General features: G+C 45.0%; 1 long non-coding RNA gene across 1 annotated transcript in view; it reads right to left on the reverse strand.

Moving 5' to 3' along the window:
- The window catches only part of LOC311230035, a 33,229-nt gene extending 6,277 nt beyond the window's left edge, over positions 1-26,952 (reverse strand). Inside the window, exons 1-2 of the long non-coding RNA XR_014619771.1 lie at positions 26,841-26,952; positions 14,345-14,484 (exon numbers count right to left, since the gene is read on the reverse strand). This is a non-coding gene — a long non-coding RNA (uncharacterized lncRNA). The remainder of the gene's footprint in view (positions 1-14,344; positions 14,485-26,840) is intronic.
- Between the last annotated feature and the right edge of the window lie 752 nt (positions 26,953-27,704).

The raw sequence follows: 27,704 nt of genomic DNA on the forward strand, positions 1-27,704 counted from the left end.
AGGAGGGATGCCTCTGGACCGTTGGGGTCGCGGTAGTCTCTCTGCCGCCTGAAGCGCTCTTGTCGGGCGGGAGGGAGCTTCTCTAATATCCTCTCTACGCTAGAGTTAGCGTACAGTTCGTAGATACCCTTTTCCTTTTGGGACCCCAGCATCCCTACCAGGGACTGTACTTTGATAGACAGGTCATCTAATGCTCTGTTGTCTCTGGCTGGGGGGAGACGGTCAATGTCTCTTATCTCCTGTATCACATAGTCCCATACGCGTCCATAACGTTGGTCTAGTGCTGCTAGAGCCGCTGTGTATGGGGTAGTAGAGTTGGCATAGGCCAGCGCTATATTGTGCGCTCGGGGCACCTTGAGGTGCTTCAGTAGGGTAGCATACTTGTGGCGTTCATCAGCTACATCAACCATCATTGTCTCTAAGCACATCCGTAGCTCCGTGTACTGTGCTCAGTTCTCATGGGTGAAGTCTGGAAACGTCGGTGTGCCAAGGTACGATGCCATGGATGACTGGCACATCGGTGAGCGTTGGGGAAGAGGCCTCCTAGGCGAGTCTCCCCGTGCGTGTCGTCTTGGGCTGGTACTTGGTGGGTACCGAAGGTCGGGTACCCAGGTGCTGTTCCTCGGGGCTGACGGTGCGTCAAACTCACCCGTGAGTGGAGTCGGGGGTTTGTAGCGCAGGGCCTCTGGGCTGACTTCTGGGCTGTACTGGACCTCCTGGTCCAGAGTACGTTGCTGCTGGTCGGGGCTGTACTGGGCCTCCTGGGCCAGAGTACGTTGCTGCTGGTCGGCTTGACATTCCTCCTCTTCCTCCTCCTCTCCCTCTGCTAGGACCTGGAGTCTTCTGTTCAGTCTCTCGGCGTGGTCCGGTTCTTCCCGGTTGCTGGGTCTCGTATGGACCGGCCGAGAAGGGGGTTCGGAGACGTGGACAGGATCCTCCTGTTGGCGGAGTCCCGGGTCGCTTCGTCGGGTAGGGGAATGTGTCCTAGACCCATATCTTGACGATCTCTGAGAGCTCCGTGCGGAGTGAGGGGGTGTCGCCATGGCAACCAGTTTGTCCATCAGCTCCGCCTGCAGCCGGTCGCGCTCTGCCTCGCGCTGGGCATGGGCTGCGTTGCGCGCTGCTTCGCGCTGGGCATTGGCGGCGTCGCGCTGCGCATTGGCGCTGGCCTGGGCGGCGTCGCGCTGTGCGTTGGCGGCGTCGCGCTGGGCATTGGCGCTGGCATGGGCGGCGTGGAGCTGTGCATTTGCGACGTCGCGCTGTGCATTGGCGGCGGCGTGCTGTGCATCGGTGCGGCTTCTCTCAATGTTCTCTTCTGTCTGGAGGCGTCTCAGCTCCAGACGTACACGCTCTTCTTCGCTCCGTTGCTGCGCTTGGAGGCGTTCTCTTTCAATGGTAGAATGTTCGCGCTCGCTAAGCGTCTGTGCTTGGAGTCGATCGCGTTCACCCTGAAGTCGATCGCGTTCGGTAGAGGCTGTCAGGGTAGCGAGGAACGCCTGTGCCAGCATCCTCTCTACCTCGCTGGGGGAAGACGTTGGTTGAGGTGATCCGCTCCTGGCAGTACCGGTCGGGATGCGTTCCCCTGCGGGGAGTCCTGGAGCTCTATCTCCTCGGCGCTCTCCTCATCTTGTTCCGTGCAGAGTTCCACCTCTGGAGGGTTGTCTTCCTCCCGGAGCTCTGGGGGGACTACTTCTTCGGTCTTGGCGGGGGGTAAAGTCGTGTCAGTTCCCTCCTGGTCCCCACCGTGAGCTTGGTCAGTTACATTAGAACCCACTAGGGCCTCTGTGGTCGGGGTATCCTGGTTGATAGGGTCGGACATAATTTTACTTTCTACTTTTACCGCGTTTACTGTTTGTAGAAGGCTAGGTAGTTTACTGACAGCGTAATCCTCTAAGTACTGAGGTGGCTGTCGTCTACGTTGCGGGCGTTCTACTTTAGGAGGACCGTTTCGTGGAGTGTTCATCATAGGCCATTTCAATATTAATACCACTATATTAATATTACACTGATTACCATCCGGCTCGAAGGACCAATTGTAACTGAGGGGTACAATTCCCTGACTGTATTGATAAGTATGGTATCATTAAACCACTACCGCTTTATGTACTTTAATTACTGGCCATACAGTACACGATATCTAAGTATGATGAACACTTTCCCACATATGAAATCAGGTCCACACAAAGGTATAAGTCAAATATTTAATATATAGCAAAAGGTACATATAATAATTACTTATTACATTTATGATTTGAATTGAATGCTCTTGTAAGGCAAATGAGTACTCGTAGGCAAATCAACACTGAATGTCCAATCTCTGGTTACACAGGAAGCAAGTATACAACCTGGCTCTTAGGGGATTATATCTATGGTCACTTAATGATTATAGCTGGATAATATACTGCAGGGGTCCCGCCGGTTGTAAGCCAGTAGGGGGGGTAGGAGAGCCGTCGGCTGTATCCCGTCTGGTCAACGATTTCCAGGGAGAGTTCAGGTACAGAACACAGTGCCCGTAGAACCTTGATCCACAGATGAATACACTTGGGCTCTCTTGTAGACGATAGCTGTAGCTGTAGCTGTCGGTCCACAACGAAGGAGAAGCGAGGCGACCTCAGTCTGGTCTGAGCGCCGTCTCACCTTGGCTCCTCTCGGGGTAAATCCAACACTCACCGGTGTTGGCGATTATCCGCTCCACAAATCAAAGCACCAAAGCAAATAGATATTCCATGCCGTATAGGGCTCAGCAGTCGTCGGGGTAGGTAATCCAATGTGCAGGTCCACTCGTCCTCGCCCAGAACTCCTCGGATGAAAGCACCACGTGTGGTCTGCCCAACCTGGTTAAGACTCTAGATAACGCGAGGAAACGATGGGGGTGCTGCTCACTTTAGAACTCTAACCGAACGATGCACCATACATAATAGACTATTATTACTTAATAGAAATACGGTGCCAAACTCTGGGAATTCAGCTATTAATTCGCACGAGGTCTCACTGCTATTCTAAGGCCAAACAGGCCGTACTACACCGCACGCGGTATCGTGGGGTGAGGCTTCACGTCTTGTTACTTAGTTGGGTAGAAGGGTAAAGGACTAAGAGATAAGAGGACGTCTACATTTCTTGCGCCATATTTATATGCACCGTGGACAAGTAGTGCCGCTCTGCTTTCGGTAGCCGTATTCCTGCGTGGAGCTGAGGCTAGTAAGGGCATGTCTCGTCGGTACCTTTGAACTTGAACGCCAGGGGCTTGTCCCTGGCGCCTGGTCCTTTTGTCCAATAAGAGAATGAACTATTATGGGCTGTAGTAGAATAAAGGGATATTCAGTGTATATGTACAAGGAATATACAAGGGATATCAAACGATATACAAATACTATTAAATACATATCCATAAATAAATATATATATTCGGTTTAATCTGATCCTTCACAACAGAGGTTTTGGCGAAGGGCATTACAATCCTCACGGCTTGCTTTGCCAGGTATGGGTATGCTGTCATTGCCTCGGTCCAAAAATCCACAAGTGGCTTTCGTTTGAACTACAGCAGCAGCAGCAGCTCCATCAGAGATGGTCGATCAGCTGTTGCTGCGGTTGTTGTGACAGTTGTGGGACAGGAGGGGAAACTTGGTTGAATCCACGTCTGAGATGCATCCATAGGTGGGAAATATGTCCGTAGCTGCTCAGTGAGTTGGTTGAGGTGTTCTGTTATTAGGCTGTTTACAGGTTTACCCATGACAACTTCGTTTCATCTCCAAGAACGCATGAAGTGTGGAAACGCTTAATATACGCTGCCACAATAACAGCGCACCGGTCACGGTCGCGCGCCTATGGCCTTTTGGCAGGAAGTAAAGTGCATTTTGGATACATATTTTTTCATTATTATTATTAAAACGTTTTTTACTGAAATGTTTCGTACATTTCATGATTTACACAGTGAAAATCCCCATTTGAAATAATGTATCTTAGTTATATTTATTAGTAAAATAACACCATAGCACCGCCATTAGCCTTTTCATGCCACGCACCCCCAAGAGGGCTCTCGCGCACCACGAGGGGTGCGCGCAGGGCCGCCTCAGGGGGTGTGCGAGCAGTGCGGTCGCACAGGGCCTCGCGGGAATGGGGGCCTCGCAAAATAAAAAATAATGGTTTTTTTTTTTTTTTTTTGCGAGGCCCCCCTTCCCGCGAGGCCCTTTTTCATCACATACCTAAAATCTAGTTTTGCTTATATGCTTATATATTTCACATTAGACACGTTTGTAGAATGTGTCTGACTTGTTCCTGCCTCTGCGGCTCTGCAGACTGCAGTGTTCCGGTTTCTGCGGCTTTGCTGCTCTACAGATTTTAGGATAGTGTTTCCGGGCTCTTCTCGGACACACGAGGTACAGGGATCTAATTCAGCGCTATTCAGAGGAGCGAGTGGATGTCTTTTCAAAAGCAGCATGGATCAGAAGAAATTACACCGTGGGCCAAGAAAGTCTCCTTCCAACTTTACCATTGATACTGCGTTATGGTGAGTTCATGCAACCTATTATATTCCCGCCGTGGATCTCTCTCTCTCTCTCTCTGGAGCCAAACTGGTCGACTAGCTGTTGTAGTATGGAGTTAGTAGCTAACGGTGTGTGGCCTGGTGTCAGCGCCTGTATTGCTTTTCTCATGTTGTAGTTTCAGTGGTAACAGCATAGCTTGCTTCTGCGTTAGCTAATGGTTAGCGATAGCCGTGTTAGCCAGTTAGCTGTTTAGCTACGACGTTAGCTGCCGGCTGCGCACGTAACGTTAGTTTGATGCTATCAGTTAGCCTAGGCTAGAGTTAGCTGTTAGCTTGTGCTACGACCATTGACATTAGCCGTGAGAATAGCAGGGGGTTCTGGCTTATTTTTGTCCCGCCAGCGAGAGGCCTTTCGTCAACGTGGAGACCTGTGTTGCGGCCTTTCGCCCTGCATTCCTTGGTGCAGGTAAGATTAATGAAAATGTCATGACATTACCCCACTCTTCCTTCCTTCCCCTCCCGAATGTTTTGTTAATAACGATGTTTTTTTCCAGGCAAAACATATGCTACTTCACAACATTTGGAGATACGACATGTGCTGTGTGTGAATGTCTTGGTCGTTTGTGTAGCTTGGCTAGCGTTGGGCCGTTGGCCAAAGCTGTGTGTGGCCTGGTGTCACAGTACCTGGCTAGCCTATTTAGCTGATGTCGGCCATTGGCTCCTTGCTGCTTTGGTTTCTCTGGTATAGACCCTCTTCTCTTTGGATTTAAGTGTTGATCTTTGTCCTTTTGGATCTCTCATACATGGTATCTCTCTAACACACACACACATGACAAACACACATGCTCTCTCTCTCTCTCTCTCTTTCTAACACACACAGTCTGCCTATGGCGGCCTTTCTCGATGGCTAGGCTGTGCTCGCTGAGTCTGTACCTAGTCAAGGATCTTCAGTCACAGTGCTCAGGTATTCTGCCACTGTGTACTCTCTGTTTAGGGCCAAATAGCATTTCAATTTATTTCCAATGTGTGTCTCTCTCTCTCTCTCTCTCTCTCTCTCTCTCTCTCTCTCTTTGGATTTAAGTGTTGATCTTTGTCCTTTTGGATCTCTCATACATGCTCTCTCTCTAACACACACACACATGACAAACACACATGCTCTCTCTCTCTCTCTTTCTAACACACACAGTCTGCCTATGGCGGCCTTTCTCGATGGCTAGGCTGTGCTCGCTGAGTCTGTACCTAGTCAAGGATCTTCAGTCACAGTGCTCAGGTATTCTGCCACTGTGTACTCTCTGTTTAGGGCCAAATAGCATTTCAATTTCTTTCCAATGTCTCTCTCTCTCTCTCTCTCTGTACACTGTATATTGACTGTAGAACGGGAGCTCTCTCTCGCTCTCTCTCTTGCTATATGTTGACTGTATCATGCCCCGCCTCGGGCAGCGCTATTATTTAAGAATATGTTGACTGTATGAAAAGAAAAAAAAAAAATAAAAATTACCTTTTGGGGGGGGGGGGGGGGGGGGGGGCCTCGCGTTTAAATCTCGCACAGGGCCTCGCATTTCTCCCAGGCGGCCCTGGGTGCGCGCACCACAGTTTGGGAACCGCTGCCCTATATCATATATGATTTTGAAAACTTTCAGCAACCATGCACCCACATCCGTCCGGCCATGCCCACATCCGCCCACGAATATAAGCGAGGGGCATGGCTGCACTCCAGCTCCTTCCCTTCTTTCAACACGCGGAAGTCTGTGACGTGCACCTTCAGCTGTTGAAATTAGTTAGTCATTTATGTTGCTGTTTTTCTTTTTGCCTTTAAAGAAAAAGTTAGGACAACATCACCACCGACGTCCTCTGTGGGCCGCAGAGGTTCCCTGACTTCACTTTGTGGTAAGAGGGTAGGCTTCGGCGGCGCTCAGAGCTGGGTGAGCGCCAGAGGCCGTTGAGCGCCCCTCTTCAGTGAGAGGTTCTCCGACTCCGGTGTCCCTCCGGGGTTGACTTATGGCGCAAGCCCCCCGTCGTTGCTTGCTCCCGTCATTCGGTGAGCAGCTGTGACTGGTGGTCGGGTGGTTTTCACCAGCATTTCCTTCTCCCAGCCTCCGCTGTTCGCTATGAGTGTGGTACTGCTCAGAAGCTGTCGTTCTGGCGTCAACATCAAACGGACCCCCGACGAGTGAGGTGGTCGGCAGTCGGAGGAAGGTTACGCGCGAACCACGGGGTTCAGGTCCCGCGGTCTCTGCAGGAAATGCTGAGGCCCTGCATCTCTTACCAGCACATCACAGATGTTGCATGAAGTGGACGCGGGTGTAATCATGGGGAGAGACGCTGCTGGACTTTTCTTCAGAGTTTGTGATGGTAGACTGGTGAAACGTCACACGGCACTCAGTAGTCGAACTGGGCCGCGTTCAGGTTCACTGTCCTGGTACTGTCACTGCAGCAGCAGGTTCTTGCATCTCTCTCTCTCTCTCTCTCTCTCTCTTTAGGAGAAAGGTCCCTCTAAAGGAGTGACGAGTTTTTAACGTGCGTGTGTTTATTCACTGTATTTTGAAGTTGCTCTCGTATGAAATGAGTAATGAGGGCCCGTTGTTTTTTCTGTTGATAACAGCTCAAATTGACGGGTGGCATTCTCTTGTGTGTGAGAAAGTTTGGGATTCATTGAGAACACGTCTTTTAAAACAGGCGTGGACTCTGAATTCGCAATTGACATTGCTATTTATGTTAGCTTGCATTGCCCCTCTCTTTTTCATTCAGTCTGTGTATTTTTTTTTCACGTGTTAATGTGAAAAGGCATGACTTGACAAGTCTTTCGCTGGTGACACGGAGAACGTGGGGCTTCGGGAAACGCACCATTTGAACAGGTGCAATTTTCTGTGCTCACGGTTGCTGGCTGCTATGTTCGTTCATGATGTCTTTTCATTGTAAAACGCAACTTGCGGCTATTAAGTGCCGCTTCGTGCTTCCAAAAAAGAGGCCTCATACATTTGTTTTTTACACGAGGCTCCGGCTGTATATTAACACTGTTATTTCTGAAATCCACGACTGGTGTTGCTATTTGTTGGCTTGCAGAGCTTGTACATGTGGCATGTAGATCCCTCTCTTTATTCCACCTGTGTTTTCACTTTACGTGGTCGATCCAGAGCCGTGGGTAGAACCGTCTCTTACACAGACTGGGTTAACGGCTGTACTTGGCGTGCAAATTTGAAGCAGATACGCTTGTATGTGCTTTTCATTTATGACACGGCTGGGCCGCATCTCTGTCTGCATTTGCTTGCTGTTTTGTATCAAATGTGGGGTAGTTAATGAGGGGTGGAGAATAATCCCCCCATGGGTATGATTATCCTTTACAAAACTGACTTGACCGGGAGGTTGTGGTTCGAAAATCGACCGCCCCTCTCTCTTGCTGGAAGCAGGGCTCGTCCTGTCAGTCTCCTCGCTCGTCGAAGGGGGGGGGGGGGGGGGGGGGGATTCCCCGTTTAGCCCACACCGAATTGGTGGGTGGGACTGGGGGATCCCTGGCCATTGAAGACGTCACAGGCTTTGTGTTTTCTTATTGGCAGTGAGATGTATCCGTGAGTTATAGGACCTGCACTACAAGCCACTGACATTGTAAATGAGAGGTAGCGCAATGCAGTCGAGGCTGTGATCCTTCTGCTCTGCTTTCTTTTAACGGTTGTGTATGTTGGGCTGTTATGCCCATTTTCCACTCTGTTAAATAACCCTTTTTCGATTGTGTCACTCACGTTGAGGTCTCTCTGGGGTAAGGCCGACGTCTTCCCCTCTCACATAAAGAGCGGAATTGACGCGGTTTATTCCCAGGCTCGTTATGTAGAAACCCATGTCTGTGCCTTTCGGGACCAGCTCCCTGCTGGTCGTCCCAGACAGCGGGGAGAGACGTTGTGGGGCTTTTTCTTGTTAGAAACCCGCCGTCACCGTTCTCGGGTTTTTCACGAGCATACACGCTGTTCATAAATCAGCGTTTGGTCTTACGATGCCGGTATCAGCGCTGGCCAGAGCGTGTTTTTCAATTATTGAATCCGCCTTCGGGACCGGCGCGCACTGGTTTGTCCAACAACATAAAAACAGCGTTTTTTATGCGGTCGGCCGGGACGGAGGTTTTTATCTCTACCGAGCGGCAGCGCACTATAGGTTAGACGCGAAGACTCGCGTGCATCTCCAGGGGGAAATGACGGGGTAGATCAAACATTGGCGGGGGGGGGGGGGGGTTTCACGCCCGTTAGGTGGGCCACCGGGAGCTGTGCGTTTGCGTGCTGACTGTCTTGGTGGCGCCCCTTGTGATGTTTTTTGATCGACACGTGTACCTAACCCTCTCCTCTGGAGAGGGGCGGCGACGTGATGAGGGCGCGGGACTCGTCCTGGTCGCGCCGGACCGGATCAGTTTAACCCGTTGCTTCGGCAGGCGGCTCCCGCCTACCAAGTGGTCTGAGCTACCCGAACGCGAGGGATGCGTTTACAGAGCCTCCTCCTCTGGGAGTTTTTCAGAGCCTCTTCCTCAGGGGGTCTTTGCGGCGTGCCAGGCGGAGAAGGGCCTTCACCTGTGAGGGGTAGGCCCTGTCCGATACGCTGGCGATGTGGAGGGAGGTGTCACCAGTAGTGGAGCCTCGTTGACCTCGCCAGGCCCCTTTTCTGGGGGTCCTGGCCCCCGGACTCGGCGGTGAGTCCGCCTTGTGTGGCCTGGGGCTGGACCTCCTCCGCGCCCCGCTGCTACGGTTTCACCCGCGGGGTCTGTTTTTTTTTTTAAATCCCGACCCCTCGGGATACCTCGCGGGTAGCGTCCGGGTCTAACGACACCAACCCCACGAGGTGTGGGAGCTGTGACGCTGGCTTTTTCTTTTCACGTACGTTCCCTGGTAGCGTGCGTGGCACGGGACCGGGTAGTCGCGGGCCCTTCTGTCCCACGGTCTGCTCACCCTGTGCGTTTGTTGGGTGCTGTTCCCTCTTCGCACAGTCGGTGTCCTGTCCCCCTCCCACCCCTCACTAGGGGGGGGGTGGGAGGGCCAGGACCCTCCCCGGTATTCTGATGGTTGTAGGGGACCTTTGTCGAGCTTAGAGCTCTGCTCCATCTTTTATTCCAAAAGTGAGCGGAGCATGAACCAATGCGCTATATAACGAAGGTCATCCTATAACCCTAGTTATATGAGTATTGGTGAGTGCTCCGCTCTTCACTCACTGAGGACCCCTATTGGTCTTCCGTTTTTTGCGTTGAAAGACTGGGGAAGGAGCTGGAGTGTGGCCATTCCCCTCGCTTATATTCGTGGGCGGATGTGGGCGTGCCGGACGGATGTGGGTGCATGGTTTTCAAAATCATATATGATATAGGGGAACATTCCAAAAGTGAGCGGAGCACTCACAAATACTCATATAACTAGGGTTATAGGATAACCTTCGGTTTGGCTAAGTGTTTTTTTTTATGTTAGACATGTCTTGTCACTGGTACTTGATGATGAGAGTGTCACCTTAAAGCAGGGTTAGAAATTAACTTTTTTCCCCAGGGCTTTTTTTGCCCCCCTTAATTGATTTTCTGGGCTTTTTTGTATTTCGGGGCACAGAATTTGTATGATGAAAATTAACATAAAAATTATAAAACATTGTCGATACTTCACAAAATCACACATTGGCCCATGCCTACTAGACGAAAAGGATATCGGTTGTCAAGCTGCTTTTGTATGTTGTAGTGTTGTCACGATACCAACATTTTGACTTTGATACAGATAGGAAAGGTAATGGAATATATTATTATAGATGACAGAACATCGAAAATCCTTTATACAATTATTTAATTCATTATAATTGAAACGCTATTGAATGATAGTTAATACAATTATTCTGTTACAGCTACAACTGAGCTATAATTTATACTATAGCTACTGTCCATCAATATCTTCCTTTTGAATTAAATAGGTTCAGGAGAGAGAGATGTAGAGAGGGAGAGAGAGCGAGACACACACACACACAGATATTCTCAGCCCCCCATTTCCTCTGAGTGTTCCCAGTGATGGCTTACTACTGTATGTGCGTGTGTGTATGTGCGTGTGCAAACGGGAATGGGACACACATCTGTGCAACATCACCAAAGTCACTGGCTGGCCCACAGTGTGCGTATGTGCGTGTGCTAACTCCGCTAGCGTTATCAGCCGTCAATATAACGTTATCCACCTCAGTAACATTAGCTGCCTCGCCGGATTCCTTTCTCCTCGTCTCTCTTTCACTCAAAATAAAAATGAATGGGCTTCATGGCTGGCTGAATTTTTTGTGTTGTCCGATTCTGAATGTATAACTTGCCGTGACTTTCTTTTCCAGCGCGTACTGTGTTATCTATCCTTTCTCTCGCATGAAACCAGCCACATCACCACAGGAAACTCTACTGTGATTGGAACGTTTCTGCGGCTTGTGGAATGTGGGACTTGTAGTTTTTGAACGATTAGCAGCGGAGCGAAAAAAGCACTACCGAGTTTGTAATCTTCACTCGCACACTATGCGAGTAAATTATTTTTCCGGTTCGCATACACATATTTTTAGGGGCAAATGCAAGTGAAATGCTCGCACTGTAGAGCATATAATTAGTAAACTGTCTGGGGCTTTTTTTGCCCCCCTTAACTGATTTTCGAAGGCATTTGGTCCATTTGAGGGCATTTTGCCCCAAGCCCCCGTTAATTTCGAACCCTGCCTTAAAGGGATAGTTCAGAGTTTTGGACATCAAGTGGTATGAAATACTATAGTAGTATAGTTGATGCAGTGCCCTCAGTTTACACACAGAGTCTCGTGGTCGGAGTTCTGACCTGGCAGAAGTTTTAATCACCCACAGCAGAAAACAGCGTGCTTCATTTTCTCTGCTTCAAGACCCAGCATTTAGTGACTACGTCACACTGAGACTAGTTCAACACATCATGTCACTCTGAAGCATTTAGTGACGTCACACTGAGACTAGTTCAACACATCATGTCACTCTGAAGCATTTAGTGACATCACACTGAGACTAGTTCAACACATCATGTCACTCTGAAGCATTTAGTGATGTCACACTGAGACTAGTTCAACACATCATGTCACTCTGAAGCATTTAGTGATGTTAAACTGAGACTAGTTCAACACATCATGTCACTCTGAAGCATTTAGTGACGTCACACTGAGACTAGTTCAACACATCATGTCACTCGGAAGCATTTAGTGACGTCACACTGAGACTAGTTCAACACATCATGTCACTGTGAAGCATAGGAAATGTTTTCTGCTGTGGATGATTACAACTTTTGCCTGCCGGTTATTATTGTGTAGAATAACACTTCTCATGACCTCGTTTGCTGCCTGTCTGAAGCTTGCCGGTTCACTCAGAACCAGGCCAGAAGTCAGACCACGGTACTCTGTGAGTTAAGCTAATGGCATCGCATCAACTATACTACTAGCAAGTATTTCATACCACTTAAAAGTCCAAAAATCCAAACTATCCCTTTAACTCACAAGTCATACAAGTGTTTGGCCATGCCAAGTTTCCCCACATGCTGGGGTGCAAGATGGGCCAAACAGGGTATTATGCTGCTTGGAGTTTAATCAAATCACATGCTCTCTTGGTGTCAGATTTTAGCATTGGGGAAATTCCCCCCAATCCAGTTACCCTGTTTTAGACAATCGTTTTAGACAATCGTTCACTTATGCTCAAGCTCAACCAATGTATTGAAGAGTATACACTTTGTTTGGATTGTAATAAGGGGGGAGGGGGTGTGCACAGATAACTGGTTTGCCAGCTAACCACTTATTTGAAATCAACCAGATATTCATAACAGTTCATTTGGAAATTATTTTGATAATTTATCAAATAGATGTCATATCACATTGTAACTGGTATTGGAAAACTCAATACCATAATAATGTCAAAACTAGCAAAGAGTCTACCCAAAAAGAGTAGATTCCTGGGCCCTCATTCATCAATAGTGTGCGTAGAACATTTCTATTTCCACACGTAAGCACGGAATGTAGAACTAGTGTACGCACAGGGAAGTCGGGATGCATCACACGGTGCGTACGCAGGCTCTATGTTCCTCCGTGTTGATGAATACCACTTTGTTCTACCGTCAATGCTCGTGCATGATTATCCATATATGGTCATGAAAATGAGGAAACACCCCCCATGGGATGTGAAATAATGGACTGACCCGAGCGGGACTCTGAGAAACTCCACGAAGATTGTTCACTGCTGTCAAACCAAGAAGACACTATCGCGTATTATGGGATAAATAAAAGGCGGATTTGTAAACGGTGATGTCAGATATCAACGGCTCCCTAAGACCATTGCTGCAATTCTGCCTGGACAGCTCAAAATACTAATAAAGACTGTTCGTTGACCACTGTTTGGCGTTGGTTGTGTGTCATTATAACCGTGCTGTAATATGAATGCCTTTATTAGTTGTGTTCGATTGGCTATATGATTTTTAGAGGCATCTATTTTGTTGTTGGCTAATAAAGACCGCGCTGGAATATGACTGCCTTTTCCCGTGTTGTTTGATTAATAATACCCAGGGATTAAAGTTATCCTCAATTCTATTCCAAATCGCGATGGATCTCCCGTCAATTTTCTACCTGCTGCATATGATTTCTAGAGGCATACTACAATCTATTTTGATGTCAGTATTGGGTAGCCTATATAAACAATATAATACGAGAGCATATACAAGAACAATGAATCTCACTGCATGTATGATGTAGCCTGCCTTTCAATACATGAACTTGAATTCCATCATGTTTGTGTGCGGGACTCACAAGGCTGTTGTCACAATGGGTGGTACCGGTGTACAGTAATAATAACAGTCCACACAATATCACGATCCATGCCATAGCCTATGTTCTATTAGGACATGATCTGTGACGACAAATGTTCTAGAATGTTTGATTAAGATATCATACTCTGACAGCATGCCTATGAGCAACAAAAACGCGAACTTGAATCCCATCATATAGTCTGTCCACTATCTGCATGGTGTCATTGCAATGCGTTTTCTATTCTTTCTTATACAGTAAAAAGAGGGAAGAACACTATATTCATATGACTTATTCTGCTTACAGCTTCGAAAATCCACTTGTTTCGTTTAACGTAAAGCCTTTTAAATATAATCAAAACGTTCCCGTGTTTCGGCGGTCTGTGCGCAAAATAATAACGAGTTGAGCTTTATGATTTATGATGAATTGAAAATGGGGGACCCTGATGTAAACAAGACGAAAGTTGGTCTGCATCCCCAATTAACAATTGTATGTACTGAGCTGTACTGTACTGTACCCATTCTGCAATCTGTTAATAAACTTTTCAATCAATCAATCAATCAATCAAGCTACGCGGAGCGCAGTCAGTGATCGTACGCACAGGGTAAGCACAGATCTGTGCGTAGAACACGTTGATGAATGAGGGCCCTGAACTCCTACAGTCTAAGGTCGCTTTCACACCTGAGCTCTTTGGTCCGCCTTAATCGAACCCTGGTTTTTTCCTCGGATAGTCTGGTTGGTTTTGGGTGGTGTGAAAGCTCATTCGAACTCTGGTGTGGACCAAACAAGTGAACTCAGATGTAGCTCTGTAGCCAAAGTGGCCAATATGTGCTCACTTCTATCATTGGAGTGGATGCGTCAACTCTGCTTGACTCCAATGGTAGGTGTCTCCAGAAACCCTGAAGTCCTGCATCCACTAGTCAAACCTAATAAAGATCTGGTGATATATTTAGTTCATCCACTAGTCAAACCTAGGAAAGATTTGGTGATATGAGATTTTGTTCATCCACTAGTCAAACATAAGAAAGATGTGGTGATATGAGATTTTGTTCATATAGCCCAACCCTAAGCATAATAACTGAAGCATAATACCACCTCTGAGAGCATATGGTGTTCGCTAGGACCGGCTATGTGGTCATCTTTCTTGTCTGCAGCCGGTGAAACAGCTCTGACATGTTTGTTGGGGCCGTCACTGAGGTCATTCTTTCCCTGGGACATCTTCACTGGACACAGCTCTGTAAAGTCCATACAGACAAAATCATAATTGAAAGCAGATGTAACATTTCAGTTAGGTTAGGCTGTATGGTATAGCAATAGCAATTGTACACTAGAAATGTAGTAATGTCATATCACTTTTGCAGTAATCTGTAAACAAAGTTTAAGGTTTCTCTGCTCCCAATTTGTCTCTTGCTCGTCTTTTCCACATGCTTGTTTTGATTCTGTAGGTGTGGGGGGGGGGGGGGGTGCATGGGAAATTCTTGGCCGAAACCGAATACCGAAAATAGGAAACAGTTGGCCGAAAACTGAATGCGAAATGCAGAATATGATTTTTATATATATATAATGTATTTATTTTTTACCAATGTTGTTCAGCTACCCGATTATGGCAAAAAACATGATTATGGCTAAACTTAACTTAAATAATATTAATAATCACTATTATGGGTCCATAGAACATTTATTCAGCACTTTTGAATGGATACATTAATTCCAGACTGACTGCTGAAAGATTGTACAATTTAAACATTTTCTCTTTGCATAGAACAAAATGCATAAAACTGCATAAAGATCTAGGCCAGTAGATAATATATAGAAAATAATATCTCTTTTCAAGTCTTACTGAACAGAATTAGGTTTGAGTTTTGAGCTTCCTAGTTACCGTAGTTGATGATGTCACACTAGGATATCAACACACAGGTTTGGAAGCTGGAGGAGCTCGATCCATGAAGCAATATAAAGAAACGAATAGCCAATAAATGTGAAGTTATCTTTGAACCTCTGTCAAGCCTCGTCAATATAACCCCCCCCCCTTTCCTCACTAATGGAACTGGTGTCGTGGAGTCACTCCGCTGTCGGTGATCGGTATCGGTGGCAAAAAACGTGATCGGGGCATCCCTAATGATGATGATGCACACACACCTTTACAGTGTTTTGTTTACCAGTAGGATGTTATAACATTTCTGATAATAAAAATCATAACTCTAAGCTATCAAGTCTCCCGTGATTTTATAGTACTATATATTAAAAGTATAGGCGGACCATTCCTCGGTTACATGATTATTATTTTCTCCAGTTGTGTGTGTATTTTTTGCTAAAGTGGATAGAAAACAGTACTGTGCAAAAGTCTTAGGCACCCAAGAGTTTTTATATAAATTGTCTTAGATGTTAATACATTTTCTTCTGTATTACTATGTCAGTATACTACTCTTTTAGAAACGTTTAATTAAATTATTTTTTAAAGCATCTACATGGTTTAATGCAGACACATGTTGCAGGGACTATTTTAATCGTCATGTTGGCATGACTGTATGCTTCAAAGGGTTAAATCAAGCATTTTTAAGGGCTTTAGAGGAAATGACAAAATATCGTGATGTACATCGTGTATCGTAACATAGCCAAAAAAATATTGTGATATCATTTAGAGGCCATATCGCCCAGCCATACGGCTAACCTTAGTTAGCCTAGCGGCGGCTAACATCAGTTAGCTTGGCGGCTCGCGTCAATTCAATTAAATTAAAAGTCCGAGCTGGTCTGTGTCTAATGAAATGTGTTTAGATTACATCATCACAACAACACGTTAGGTTATGAACGTAACCCTGTTCTTTGACATTCGTGATATTTTTTCGGCTAAAACCCTTTCGGCTTTTTTAACCATTTTCGACCGATATGTTTCGGTGGCCGAATATTCGGTGCATCCCTAATTTGTATGCTCCTCTCTTATACATCTTTGTAAACAAACTACTGCTTTCTAGCGCTGCCTCATTTGAGCTGCTCGTCTGTCTGCATGTTTTGTTTTCAGTATTTTATTGACAAATAAGCATATTCATCTTTGCTTTTCTGGCAGTGTATTTGTCTAATTTGATGTCATTTTAGTATCCTCCTGATCTAATGTGACCCTGAAGTGTAAACAGAGTCAGACAGTCAACGTCCGCTTTAGGCGTTAGCTTGATGCTCCCCTGGCTACAAAAGCCACCCCCTCTAGCCATCTAATATTACAACTAAGGTTATCTAAATACCTAATTCTACCAAGCATTATCCCAATGTGCGCTGCATTACACTGAAGGGTAGTGTAAGATGTCTGGTAGTGTAAGACAGTAGAGATAAATGTATTATTATTGTCATGTGGGTGCTGTGGTATGTAGATTGCTCCACTTCTACAAGGTCCATTTGCTGCATAAAGATCTAGGCCAGTAGATAATATTTAAAAAATAATATCTCTTTTCAAGTCTTACTGGACAGAATTAGGTTTGAGTTTTGAGCTTCCTAGTTGCCGTAGTTGTTGATGTCACACTAGAATATCAACACACAGGTTTGGAAGCTGGAGGAGCTCGATCCATGAAGCAATATAAAGAAACGAATAGCCAATAAATGTGAAGTTATCTTTGAACCTCTGTCAAGCCTCGTCAATATAACCCCCCCCCCCCCTTTCCTCACTAATGACCTGGTGTCGTGGAGTCACTCCGCTGTCTAGGGTACGGCTAGGGGTGGGCGATATGACGATATTAAATAAATATCGGGTACAGTTCATAAACAATACATTTTTTAAACGTATTGCGGACATCGTGATGTTTCTCACAATCCCTCACATCAGTTTATAAGCCGCCGCGGTTGAGATGACTTACTTTGCAGGGCTCCAGGGTGCGACTGTTTTGGTGTGTGCTCCCAGCAGGTCTGTCTGTCTGTGTGTATGTGTGTGTGTTTAGAGTCTTTTTCCCTGTGGCCACGTGCATTCTAAAAAGAAAAAAATCTCTGCCTTTGATTAACTATAACACGTGCATTATGCAAAGACCAGCCCCAATCTGCCTCTGATTGGCTCTGATCATCACCCTGCCATTATTATTCGCTGAATGACGGGATAAACAAAAAAGCCATGTGAGCATCAAATTTCCAAATTGAAACGATAAAAAAGCACAGCGTCTCATACTGGTTTCATAATACATACGTTCCGAATGGACGTTTGGATTAAACAAAGTGTATGCAGTGATGCTTTTCCCAGCGGAACACAAGCTGCTTAACGTTACACAGGTATGTTATACACGTTAATTAAGCTATGTAACGTTAGGACGCAGCCCTTTAGCTTTAACTAACGTTAAGATAGCAGGAACCGTCGGCCAAAAAAGCTGTTTCAACAAATGGATTCACAAAATGGATTATCATTCAAACGTTATATTATTCGTGACCAGTAAGTAGATACGTCTACTACTCAACCGCAGCAATGTGCCTAAACTTTGCTAGTCAAGACTCGACAGTACGCTGCAACCCAGGCGCGGACGGAAGTGGCCATTTTTCAAAATAAAATACCCGAAAGACTATTAGTATAGGGAGGTGTAGTGGTTACATGATTGCTGTTTCCGGCCGGTCCATCATCTTGAAAACACAATGTATTTGCCCATTGCCCATTTCTGAATCGTCTCGTTTAAAACAAATAAAGCATCAACATTTGCATGGTGTACCTTTCTGTGCGTATTCATCCACAATCTATAGCTCAACATGAAAATATTCGCAATTAATTGTAAAAAGTGACGTCAGACTACACCTCCCTATTTAGGAGCAAATTGTTTGCATGATTAAAAACGATGTTTTTTTTGGCGCAGTGGACATTTTTGGGTGCACCTAAATTATGTGCTGGTGCACCTAAATTAAAAAGTTAGGCGCACTGGTGCAACCAACGTAAAAAGTTAGTCTGGAGCCCTGCTTTGGCGCAGCGCTTGCCTTTACTCTCTCCGTCTCTCGTCTCTCCCTCTCAAAGAAAAAAAAATGCACACACTCGCCCCAACTTACACGCACACACACACACACACACAGAGCCACAGGTTTGTTTTGAGGAGACAGCCGGGATACGAGAGTGTGAGAGAAGTGGAGAGAGCTTCGCGAGTTTAAACGTTAGCCCTACATGTTTTATTCAGAAACGTCGGAATATGGAGGCGCCGAGGTGGATGAACTGGTAGTAGCCTCGCGTTCTAACGGTTAGCATTGCAGCTAGCGTAATTGAGCTAATAAGGCACTGGATTCATACAGTAGCTTGATAGCTAGCGTCGAAATCCTCTGTGTGTCTCGTTGAAGATGACGTCACGGCGCCCCAGCTACACTGACGGGGGGGGGGGGGTACCGTCTTTATATCTATAATCTATACACACAGACAGTGGAGCTGTTTGCAGATAGCGAGCATTTTGACTTGTTGCGTGGTGGCGATGTCTCGCAGATAATACAACTACAAGTATAATTATATAATATATATATTTTATAAAAATAAAAATAAAATTATATATTTACAATTTTTATTTATTTTTTTTAAACCAAAAACTATCGGTATCGGCAGTGTATCGGCCGATATGGCTCATAGACGATCGGTGGCAAAAAACGTGATCGGGGCATCCCTAATGATGATGATGCACACACACCTTTACAGTGTTTTGTTTACCAGTAGGATGTTATAACATTTCTGATAATAAAAATCATAAGTCTAAGCTATCAAGTCTCCCGTGATTTTATAGTACTATATATTAAAAGTATAGGCGGACCATTCTTCGGTTACATGATTATTATTTTCTCCAGTTGTGTGTGTGTATTTTTTGCTAAAGTGGATAGAAAACAGTACTGTGCAAAAGTCTTAGTCACCCAAGAGTTTTTATATAAATTGTCTTAGATGTTAATACAAATGTTTCTGTATTACTGTGTCAGTATACTACTCTTTTAGAAACGTTTAATAAAATTATTTTTTAAAGCATCTTCATGGTTTAATGCAGACATATGTTGCAGGCACTATTTTAATTGTCATGTTGGCGTGACTGTATGCTTCAAAGGGTTAAATCAAGCATTTTTAAGGGCTTTAGAGGAAATGTCAAAATATCATGTATCGTAACATAGCCAAAAAATATCGTGATATCATTTAGAGGCCATATCGCCCAGCCATACGTCTAACCTTAGTTAGCCTAGCGGCGGCTAACGTCAGTTAGCTTGGCGGCTCGTGTCAATTCAATTCAATTAAAGGTCCGAGCTGGTCTGTGTCTAATGAAATGCGTTTTGATTACGTCATCACAACAATAAGTTAGGTTACGAACGTAACCCTGTTCTTTGACATTCGTGATATTTTTTCTGCTAAAACCCTTTCGGCTTTTTGAACCATTTTCGACCGATATGTTTCGGTGGCCGAATATTTGGTGCATCCCTAATTTGTAAGCTCCTCTCTTATACATCTTTGTAAACAAACTACTGCTTTCTAGCGCTGCCTCCTTAGAGCTGCTCGTCTGTCTGCATGTTTTGTTTTCAGTATTTTATTGACAAATAAGCATCTTCATCTTTGCTTTTCTGGCAGTGTATTTGTCTAATTTGACGTCATTTTAGTATCCTCCTGATCTAACATGACCCTGAAGTGTAAACAGAGTCAGACAGTCAACGTCCGCTTTAGGTGTTAGCTTGATGCTCCCCTGGCTACAAAAGCCATCCCCTAGCCATCTAATATTACAACTAATGTTAGCTAAATACCTAATTCTACCAAGCATTAGCCCAACGTGCGCTGCATTACACTGAAGGGTAGTGTAAGATGTCTGGTAGTGTAAGACAGTAGAGATAAATGTATTATTATTGTCATGTGGGTGCTGTGGTATGTAGATTGCTCCACTTCTACAAGGTCCATTTGCATGTTCTTGGTATCTAGGGACATCAATGGATCTCAGGGAATGTATTCCCAGTGTCAGAAATATTGCGTCTGTTACTAGGCTTGAGTAAATTGTGATGAAACAAGGAGAATATAAATTATGATTTTTCACAATAACACCATGCAAAAAATGACCAGACATGAAAGACCACTGAGCTCGTTCAGCACTTTCTTGAGATCACGTGACAAAAAATCTAAGCAAATGAATAAAGGGAAGATGATTAAACAGAAGGTTTTGTAGATACAGTACTGAATTCTGCCATCTGGACACATGCAATTTGAAAATTATTATTATAGAATCTAGAATATTTAGAATATCAGGCATATAAATGACCTTATTAAAGCCATGTTGCACATCTATGGATCGGGCCAAATCTACTCTTTACAATGGCAGAGTTCAATCTGCCATTTTGAATCCGATTGCACTCGTCCTAACGAGGAGCGGAGGGATAGAACACCGACTATGCGAAAAAAGGGTGCAGTACACAAAAAATGCATAAAGAGAGTAGACTGCGTGAAAAAAACCAGCGTCTACCTCACCACGCATCCCGCTTCACAGAGGTCCGCGCCCAGGGACTCTCCACCCGTCACCAGCTTCGACTGAAAGGCAGAGAGCTCGGCGATGTTAGTGGGTGAAAGCGACGCAGGCCATGTCCGTCCAGACCGCCAGCTGTCGGGCCGACTTCCCCCTAAGCATCGGCTTTCGGTCCGGGTGCCACATAAAAAAAAAAAAGCCCAACCATGCCGTCGGGACAGGAATCGGCTCGGGCAACGGAACACCATTGGCCTTGGCCGCCATCGCCATCAGCTTGCGGAAGAGAGAACGAAGCTCATCCTGCTGCCTCTCTTCCTCCAAGTGAACATCTCCGGGGGTCGGGGTCTTGAGGCATCGGGGAAGGGGCACTCCGCTTCCTCCATGTCCTCCGCTGGAGGCCCCAGGAAGGCGAACGGGTAGAACACTATACTAAACTCTGTCTTAGATACTGCAGCATGCCTATGAGCAGACACTCTCGAATGAAAGAACGAGGAAGGGTTGAGCACGGCCACGCGTCGCGGTTATATGCGTGACCAGGAGTGGGCGTGGCCGGGTAGATGTGAGGTGCATGGTAAATACTTTCAATGTATACAATAGGTATAACGAGTACTATCCAATAGAGCGAGCAAGACGCGTAGCCAGTATACCACCCCCCCTTCAAAAAAAATTGCGGCTTTTATCGGCTATAATCGCCTGTAACCAAATACATTTCAGAACCATCTCGTTTCTATGCTTCAAAATTATATTTCCCAGTCTAAATGAGAAATAATTCATATTTTATTCATATTATATTCATATAATAATTTCATATTATGAAAGCCAAGGTGTTGTTTTATTGTGTTGCCGTTCTCTCCATTTGATTATCAACATTGGAGCCCTGTCATCCCCAAATGACGTCACCGCCATCGAAACTGCGGACCGAGACCAAAATAGCCACTCCCCCTGTCACTGTAGTCCTTTTACGTTGAGCGAGGAAATACAGCTGGACTTAGTTAACAATAATTAACAAATGTACAAGTTGTATTAAGTTTTGCAAATAAGGAAACATATAGAGAACGTTTCAAAGCACTCAAAAATGCAATATTTCTATTTTTGACCTATTTCTGAAACGCGCAACATTTTCATGTTTTCTGAGGAATGTCCATTGCAGACACAATTCGACCTAGACCGTGGCGGGTCACATTTATTATGTATTATATTTTTTATGTTTAAATATCATATATCTGGCCATCCTCAGTAAATACTATCAAACTCCTCTGACCTCACCTACTTAAAATCATTGAACGTAGAGAGAGGGACAGAGAGAGGCTGAGGCTCCCCCCTCCCTTTCCTAACTAATGCAACAGTTTTCTCTGCCTCTGAGCCGGGTTAGCTTAGCTTATTTACCGTTAGCAGCTAACGTTAGTTTTGGCGAAGATGCAAAGCATGTTAGGTGCATTGGACGCATTGCAGGGAAAAATAGGCAGGGACTTATTTCCTGGTCGCAAAATGCGCACTCTGGAGCTATGCTGTAACATCTACACACGCTGTTGTTGTTGGGCTGCCGGAGCTGCGCTTGGGCGGAAATTAGACTTGCCACAGGATTTTCAAAATAAGAGTATCGATATGAACCGAACGTCTATCGTACGGGTGCTACTGCAGTACATTCATTCATCACACAGAACGATTTTTCCGTACCACGTGCAACATATATTTCGCACTGTACAGCCCTGCCTAATAGGTGGGAGGCACAGCCTTCAGAGGGGACTCCACTTACTACAGCTTGTATAAACCTGGTAGGAGACTCCACTTACTACAGCTTGTATAAACTTGGTAGGAGACTCCACTTACTACAGCTTGTATAAACCTGGTAGGAGACTCCACTTACTACAGCTTGTATAAACCTGGTAGGGGCCTCCACTTACTACAGCTTGTATAAACCTGGTAGGAGACTCCACTTACTACAGCTTGTATAAACCTGGTAGGAGACTCCACTTACTACAGCTTGTATAAACCTGGTAGGAGACTCCACTTACTACAGCTTGTATAAACCTGGTAGGGGCCTCCACTTACTACAGCTTGTATAAACCTGGTAGGAGACTCCACTTACTACAGCTTGTATAAACCTGGTAGGAGACTCCACTTACTACAGCTTGTATAAACCTGGTAGGAGACTCCACTTACTACAGCTTGTATAAACCTGGTAGGAGACTCCACTTACTACAGCTTGTATAAACCTGATAGGGGCCTCCACTTACTACAGTTTGCCCTCCCTTTCCTTGGCTGAACATACCTTTAAAAAGTAACAGACCAACATTATGTGAAATTAGTTTATCGTCTTCTCCAGAGAGAGACAAGTACTGCTAGTAGCTCTTCCTGCAAAACATTAATTCCCTCTTTGTCATCTAGTGAAGCCTCTCTCCACTGCTTTCTTATCCATCTCCTCTTTCTCATCTACTGAAGCCTCTCTCCACTGCTTTCTTATCCGTCTCCTCTTTCTCATCTAGTGACACCTCTCTCCACTGCTTTCTTAGTCGTCTCCTCTCCTTCACCAATTTTGCCATTTCTTTCTGCCGTCTGGACCTAAGTGACTGCCATCTCTCCACCCTCTTTCTCTCAATGATTTTTTTTACTAGACTTCACTCAGGTGTATTATTGATACTCTCATTGATACTATGTTTGTTTCTGACTCGGAGTGAGAGTGAGCGAGAGAGCGCGAGGGGGGTGAGAGATGAGGAAGGGGCAAGAGAGAAAGAGAGCTGGGAGAGTGTCTGTGTGTGAGAGGGAGAGAGGGGGGGGTGAGTCCTCAGCCCTTGTGTGGGTGAATGTAACAAGTTCCTAACGTTTTCTTCCCCCTATTATTTCATGCACACTTTATTATTGTTTTAAATTATTATTTTCTTTTAAAGGGGAACTCCAACATTTTGGGAAATTAGCTTATGTAACATCTTCCCTGGAGTTAGACAAGAAGATACATACCTTTTTTGTCTCTGTGCGTGCATTTTAGCTTTGGGAATAGACGCTCCGTTAGCATAGCTTAGCTTCATCACTGGAAGTGGGGGAGGGTTAGAGCCTTACAGTGCCTTACAGTGTATTGCAAGGTCTGACATTGACCAAACTTGATATGCATGACCTTGGTGGGCTCTAGGTCAACTCCTGAAAAGGGGGTCAATGTCAGACCTTGCAATCAAAAGTTAGGGGCGCACTGAAATTATGGCAAGGGTTATTAGCCCCCTAACTTTTGATTGCAAAGTCTGACATTGACCCCCTTTTCAGGAGTTGACCTAGAGCCCACCAAGGTCATGCATATCAAGTTTGGTCAATGTCAGACCTTGCAATACACTGTAAGGCACTGTAAGGCTCTAACCCTCCCCCACTTCCAGTGATGAAGCTAAGCTATGCTAACGGAGCGTCTATTCCCAAAGCTAAAATGCACGCACAGAGACAAAAAAGGTATGTATCTTCTTGTCTAACTCCAGGGAAGATGTTAAATAAGCTAATTTCCCAAAATGTTGGAGTTCCCCTTTAAGTTAGTTTGTGCATCACTCGGTTTTGAATTTGATGCAAATTTGCAATGCATGAGGTTCATCCTTTTGTGTTAAATGGCTGCATAAAGCAAGCATTTGTTGACTCATGTTGATAAAGAGTATTCAAACTTTTTTTTTAAATTATACATTTATTATTTGAACGGCTTAAGGCTATATCTGTACTTGATGTTTGTTTGTTGTGTTGCATATTTGAAATAAACTTCAATCAAATCAAACCCACCCTCTTAAAAACAAAAACCTGTGTTTAACCTAGCCATCTATAATCATGCTAAAACTGTGAAACAAATGTCCTACTCCCCTAAAGAAAGAAATACATAGCAAACATGATTCAGTTATGCAATAGTGCTGCTGCTTTTTATTTGGTTAAAATCTTTTAGTTAATAAGACTAAAAGACTACAATATGACTACAACGATTTCATGATGGCTTCCTGTCATTGCAATACACAGAGCATTAACGTAACATTTTCAACAACAGATTACTGCTAATTAAACACTTCATGGAAACGGAGTAATGTTAACGTTATGTCGAGTTCAAATAAAGAAATAAAGAAATACGTGTAGTGTAGTATGAACTCGACATAACATTAACGTTACTCCGTTTCCATGAAGTGTTTAATTAAGTCCGTCGCAGATGGATGGTACACTGGTAGCGAGCTAACTTTAGCCACAGCTGCTAAATCGAATTTCAATGATGTTATGAGCTATCAGTAGCTAGCCAGCTAGATGACGTTAGACAACGGCTCGTGTATTAAACTAAAGTGAATAGTTTACTGGGCCATTGTTTAATGCTTCAGTGATGTTAAAAGGGGAGCTGCACGCTTGCTATCTTCGTTGCAAATGAGACGGGTCTGTGACAAGACGGGTCTGATGAGGGGGAGGGGCAACGAGGACACTGCGTGCAGCGTGTACGTGCGTCAACAAGAGGAGGAGGGGGGGGTCGCACCAGAACAATTATTTGTGTTCGCACGAATGCTCCAATTATATTTTGAGGTCGCACAGATACAATTTCGGTCGCAATTTCGAGCTCTGCTATGATGCTACAGTAGGCATCCATGGCACGTGACAACGCTTCAGCTTTTCAAAATATACTGCAAGTGCTTTGGACTGATATTTTGAAGAGCAGGAGTACTATCAAAATAATCAACATACCTGTGTTGTATAGACAAGGACCCTACAGTAGAGGTCTGCAAGCCAGAAGGGGCCCGACACCATGGACAGATTAGGAACGGGCTGGGGCCGATTTATTTATGCATAGATGGGGTTTGGGTAGGGCTTGGGCTCCTTTTATTTGCCTCGCTTCATTTTACACACACGAGTCGTGCGCGCACACACAATCGCGCCGTCACATAGTGTTTCCATCAAAGCAACAAGCTAGACCGCTGAGAGCGTGCGTGTCGGAGAAGCTGCCTTTGCTAGCTAGACTTGCGTGCTATGTGTTGAGTATACCTGCAAGCAGCAGCTCGAGCAAGCGATATTTCAGCACCGCAGGGAGAATGCTGGAGGAGAGGAGAACAGCGCTGAAGCCATTAAAGGTGGATGCCATTCTTTTCCTTCAGAGGGCCCACGAATGTACAGCAGAGTGGAATAAACTGTAAAAGGTTTTGCACAATTGTTCTTGGATTTAGCCGGTTGGCGAAGATTTGTGAGTTTTGTTAAAGTTATTCAATCCAAGAAGTTTTTGTTGCAGGGCGGCTGGGTGGCGCAGCGGAGATTGCGCTCGTCACCAATGCAAGAGACTCCGGTCTCGAATCCGGGTGTCGGCATTGCCTCTGGCTTGGGCCGGCCGTCACACCAACTCATTGGCAGAGTTAGCGGGTGGAAGTCAATGGGAGGTAATCTGGACGTTGTGGACAGCGACTCCTACAGGTCGGTTGGGGGACGCCTGCACAGCAGAGACAGGAAATCAAGTTACACGTTACACCTCGCCAATGAGAGTCCGCACTGGCAGGTGAAAAGATGCGACAGGCTGCCTCCTCGTGTACCGGAGGGCCGACCAGTGGGAGGCATATGCGAGCAACGTTCAAGACAGGGGAGGGGAGAATTGGAAACATGAAATTGGGATGGGAAAAAAAATTTAAAATAAGGAGAAAAAGTGGATACAAAAAAAATAAGTTTTTGTTGCCGACGTTCATCTAACAGTGAAGTGTTGAGACCATCCTGATTTACTCAAATTAATTGGCTGCTGGTTAGAGTGTTTTCGGTATGCTTTAGTGTCACAACATTAATGTTTTAGTCTGTGGGCATGTTAATTGTTGCTGTTGTTAGCCGCAGAGCTATGTCGTTATTGCATTGTGCATTTTTTGTCGTAATGTAGCATTTGTGTGTGTAACGTAGGTAGCGTGTGTGTGTGTGATGTCTGTCATCACATCGTAATATTGGCCTCAGGCTTAAATCGGGCTAGGGCCGAATAATTGCTTAACTTTTCGGGCTAGGGTAGGGCCGGGCCTGAATGCTACAGGCTTGGGTCGGGCTGGGGCAGACATGGCAGGCCCCTGCAGACGTCTACCCTACAGCCTTAATCAATAGGTGACAGAATAGAAATTTCATTTTTAAGAATTCGCATAGGTAAATTCTTAACCTCACATCTAGAGACTTAAAAAGATGTCTAAGAAAAAGAAAGAAAGATGACAATAAAAAGAAAAGTAACATACTGGTCTCCTGGTGGTCTGTGGGCTCCTCCTTCAGCCCAGTGGACATATCCGTGGGTGGGTCCAGCGTGTCCTGAACCTCCTCTATTTTAATCATCAGTAGGTCGCTGGGTGGATCTGGAACAGAGGGAGACAGACAAAGTATTTACAGTGGCATGAAAAAGTATTTGTCCACTTTCTGATTTCTTCTGTAATTACTAGTGGTGGGACTCAATTACATTTTTTTATCGAATTAATTCGAGACTTTATAGTTAATTAATCTAAATTAATCACATTTTAATCGCATATCAATATTTGATGCAAAAAGCAAAATGTTTCCATTCAAATGAATTTCGGTATACGAGTGAATCAATGAATATACATTATACATACGTTTAAGCAGCAAATCCTGTATTAGCTACTACACAGACCAACAGATCAATGCCATTTTTAACAAAGTGCATCAATTTTAGGAATATTATATATATAGCGCAAAGGACCTTTTGTAAACTCAAGCACTTTCAAGGTAAAAGTAAAACAGTACTTTCAAGTACATTCCAGAACAGTTGACCATTAAAAAAAAACTCTTGATTGATCTCAATTTCTCTCTTTTTTTTATTATTTTTTTTACACATTGAGTGCCACGCCCCTTCCGGGAAGTGACCCCTTACTTGCCGTCCATTAACCCCAAGTAAACGTAGTTGTAGTTTGTAGAGCTAAACCTATATTTTATAGTATAGCTATGGGTCTAATAACGCCGTCAAGTCTCATTGAGTTGCTTCTGGTCAACGTGCAAAAAAACGTTTTATACCGTTTTGAATATGAATATAGTTTGGTTGCTTCTGAGTCATTCGAGGGAAAAGACGCAAAAACTGCTTTTTTGTGTAA

The sequence above is a fragment of the Notolepis coatsorum genome, assembly GCF_963971535.1.
Source record: "Notolepis coatsorum genome assembly, chromosome: 6".
Taxonomy (NCBI): Eukaryota; Metazoa; Chordata; class Actinopteri; order Aulopiformes; family Paralepididae; genus Notolepis; species Notolepis coatsorum.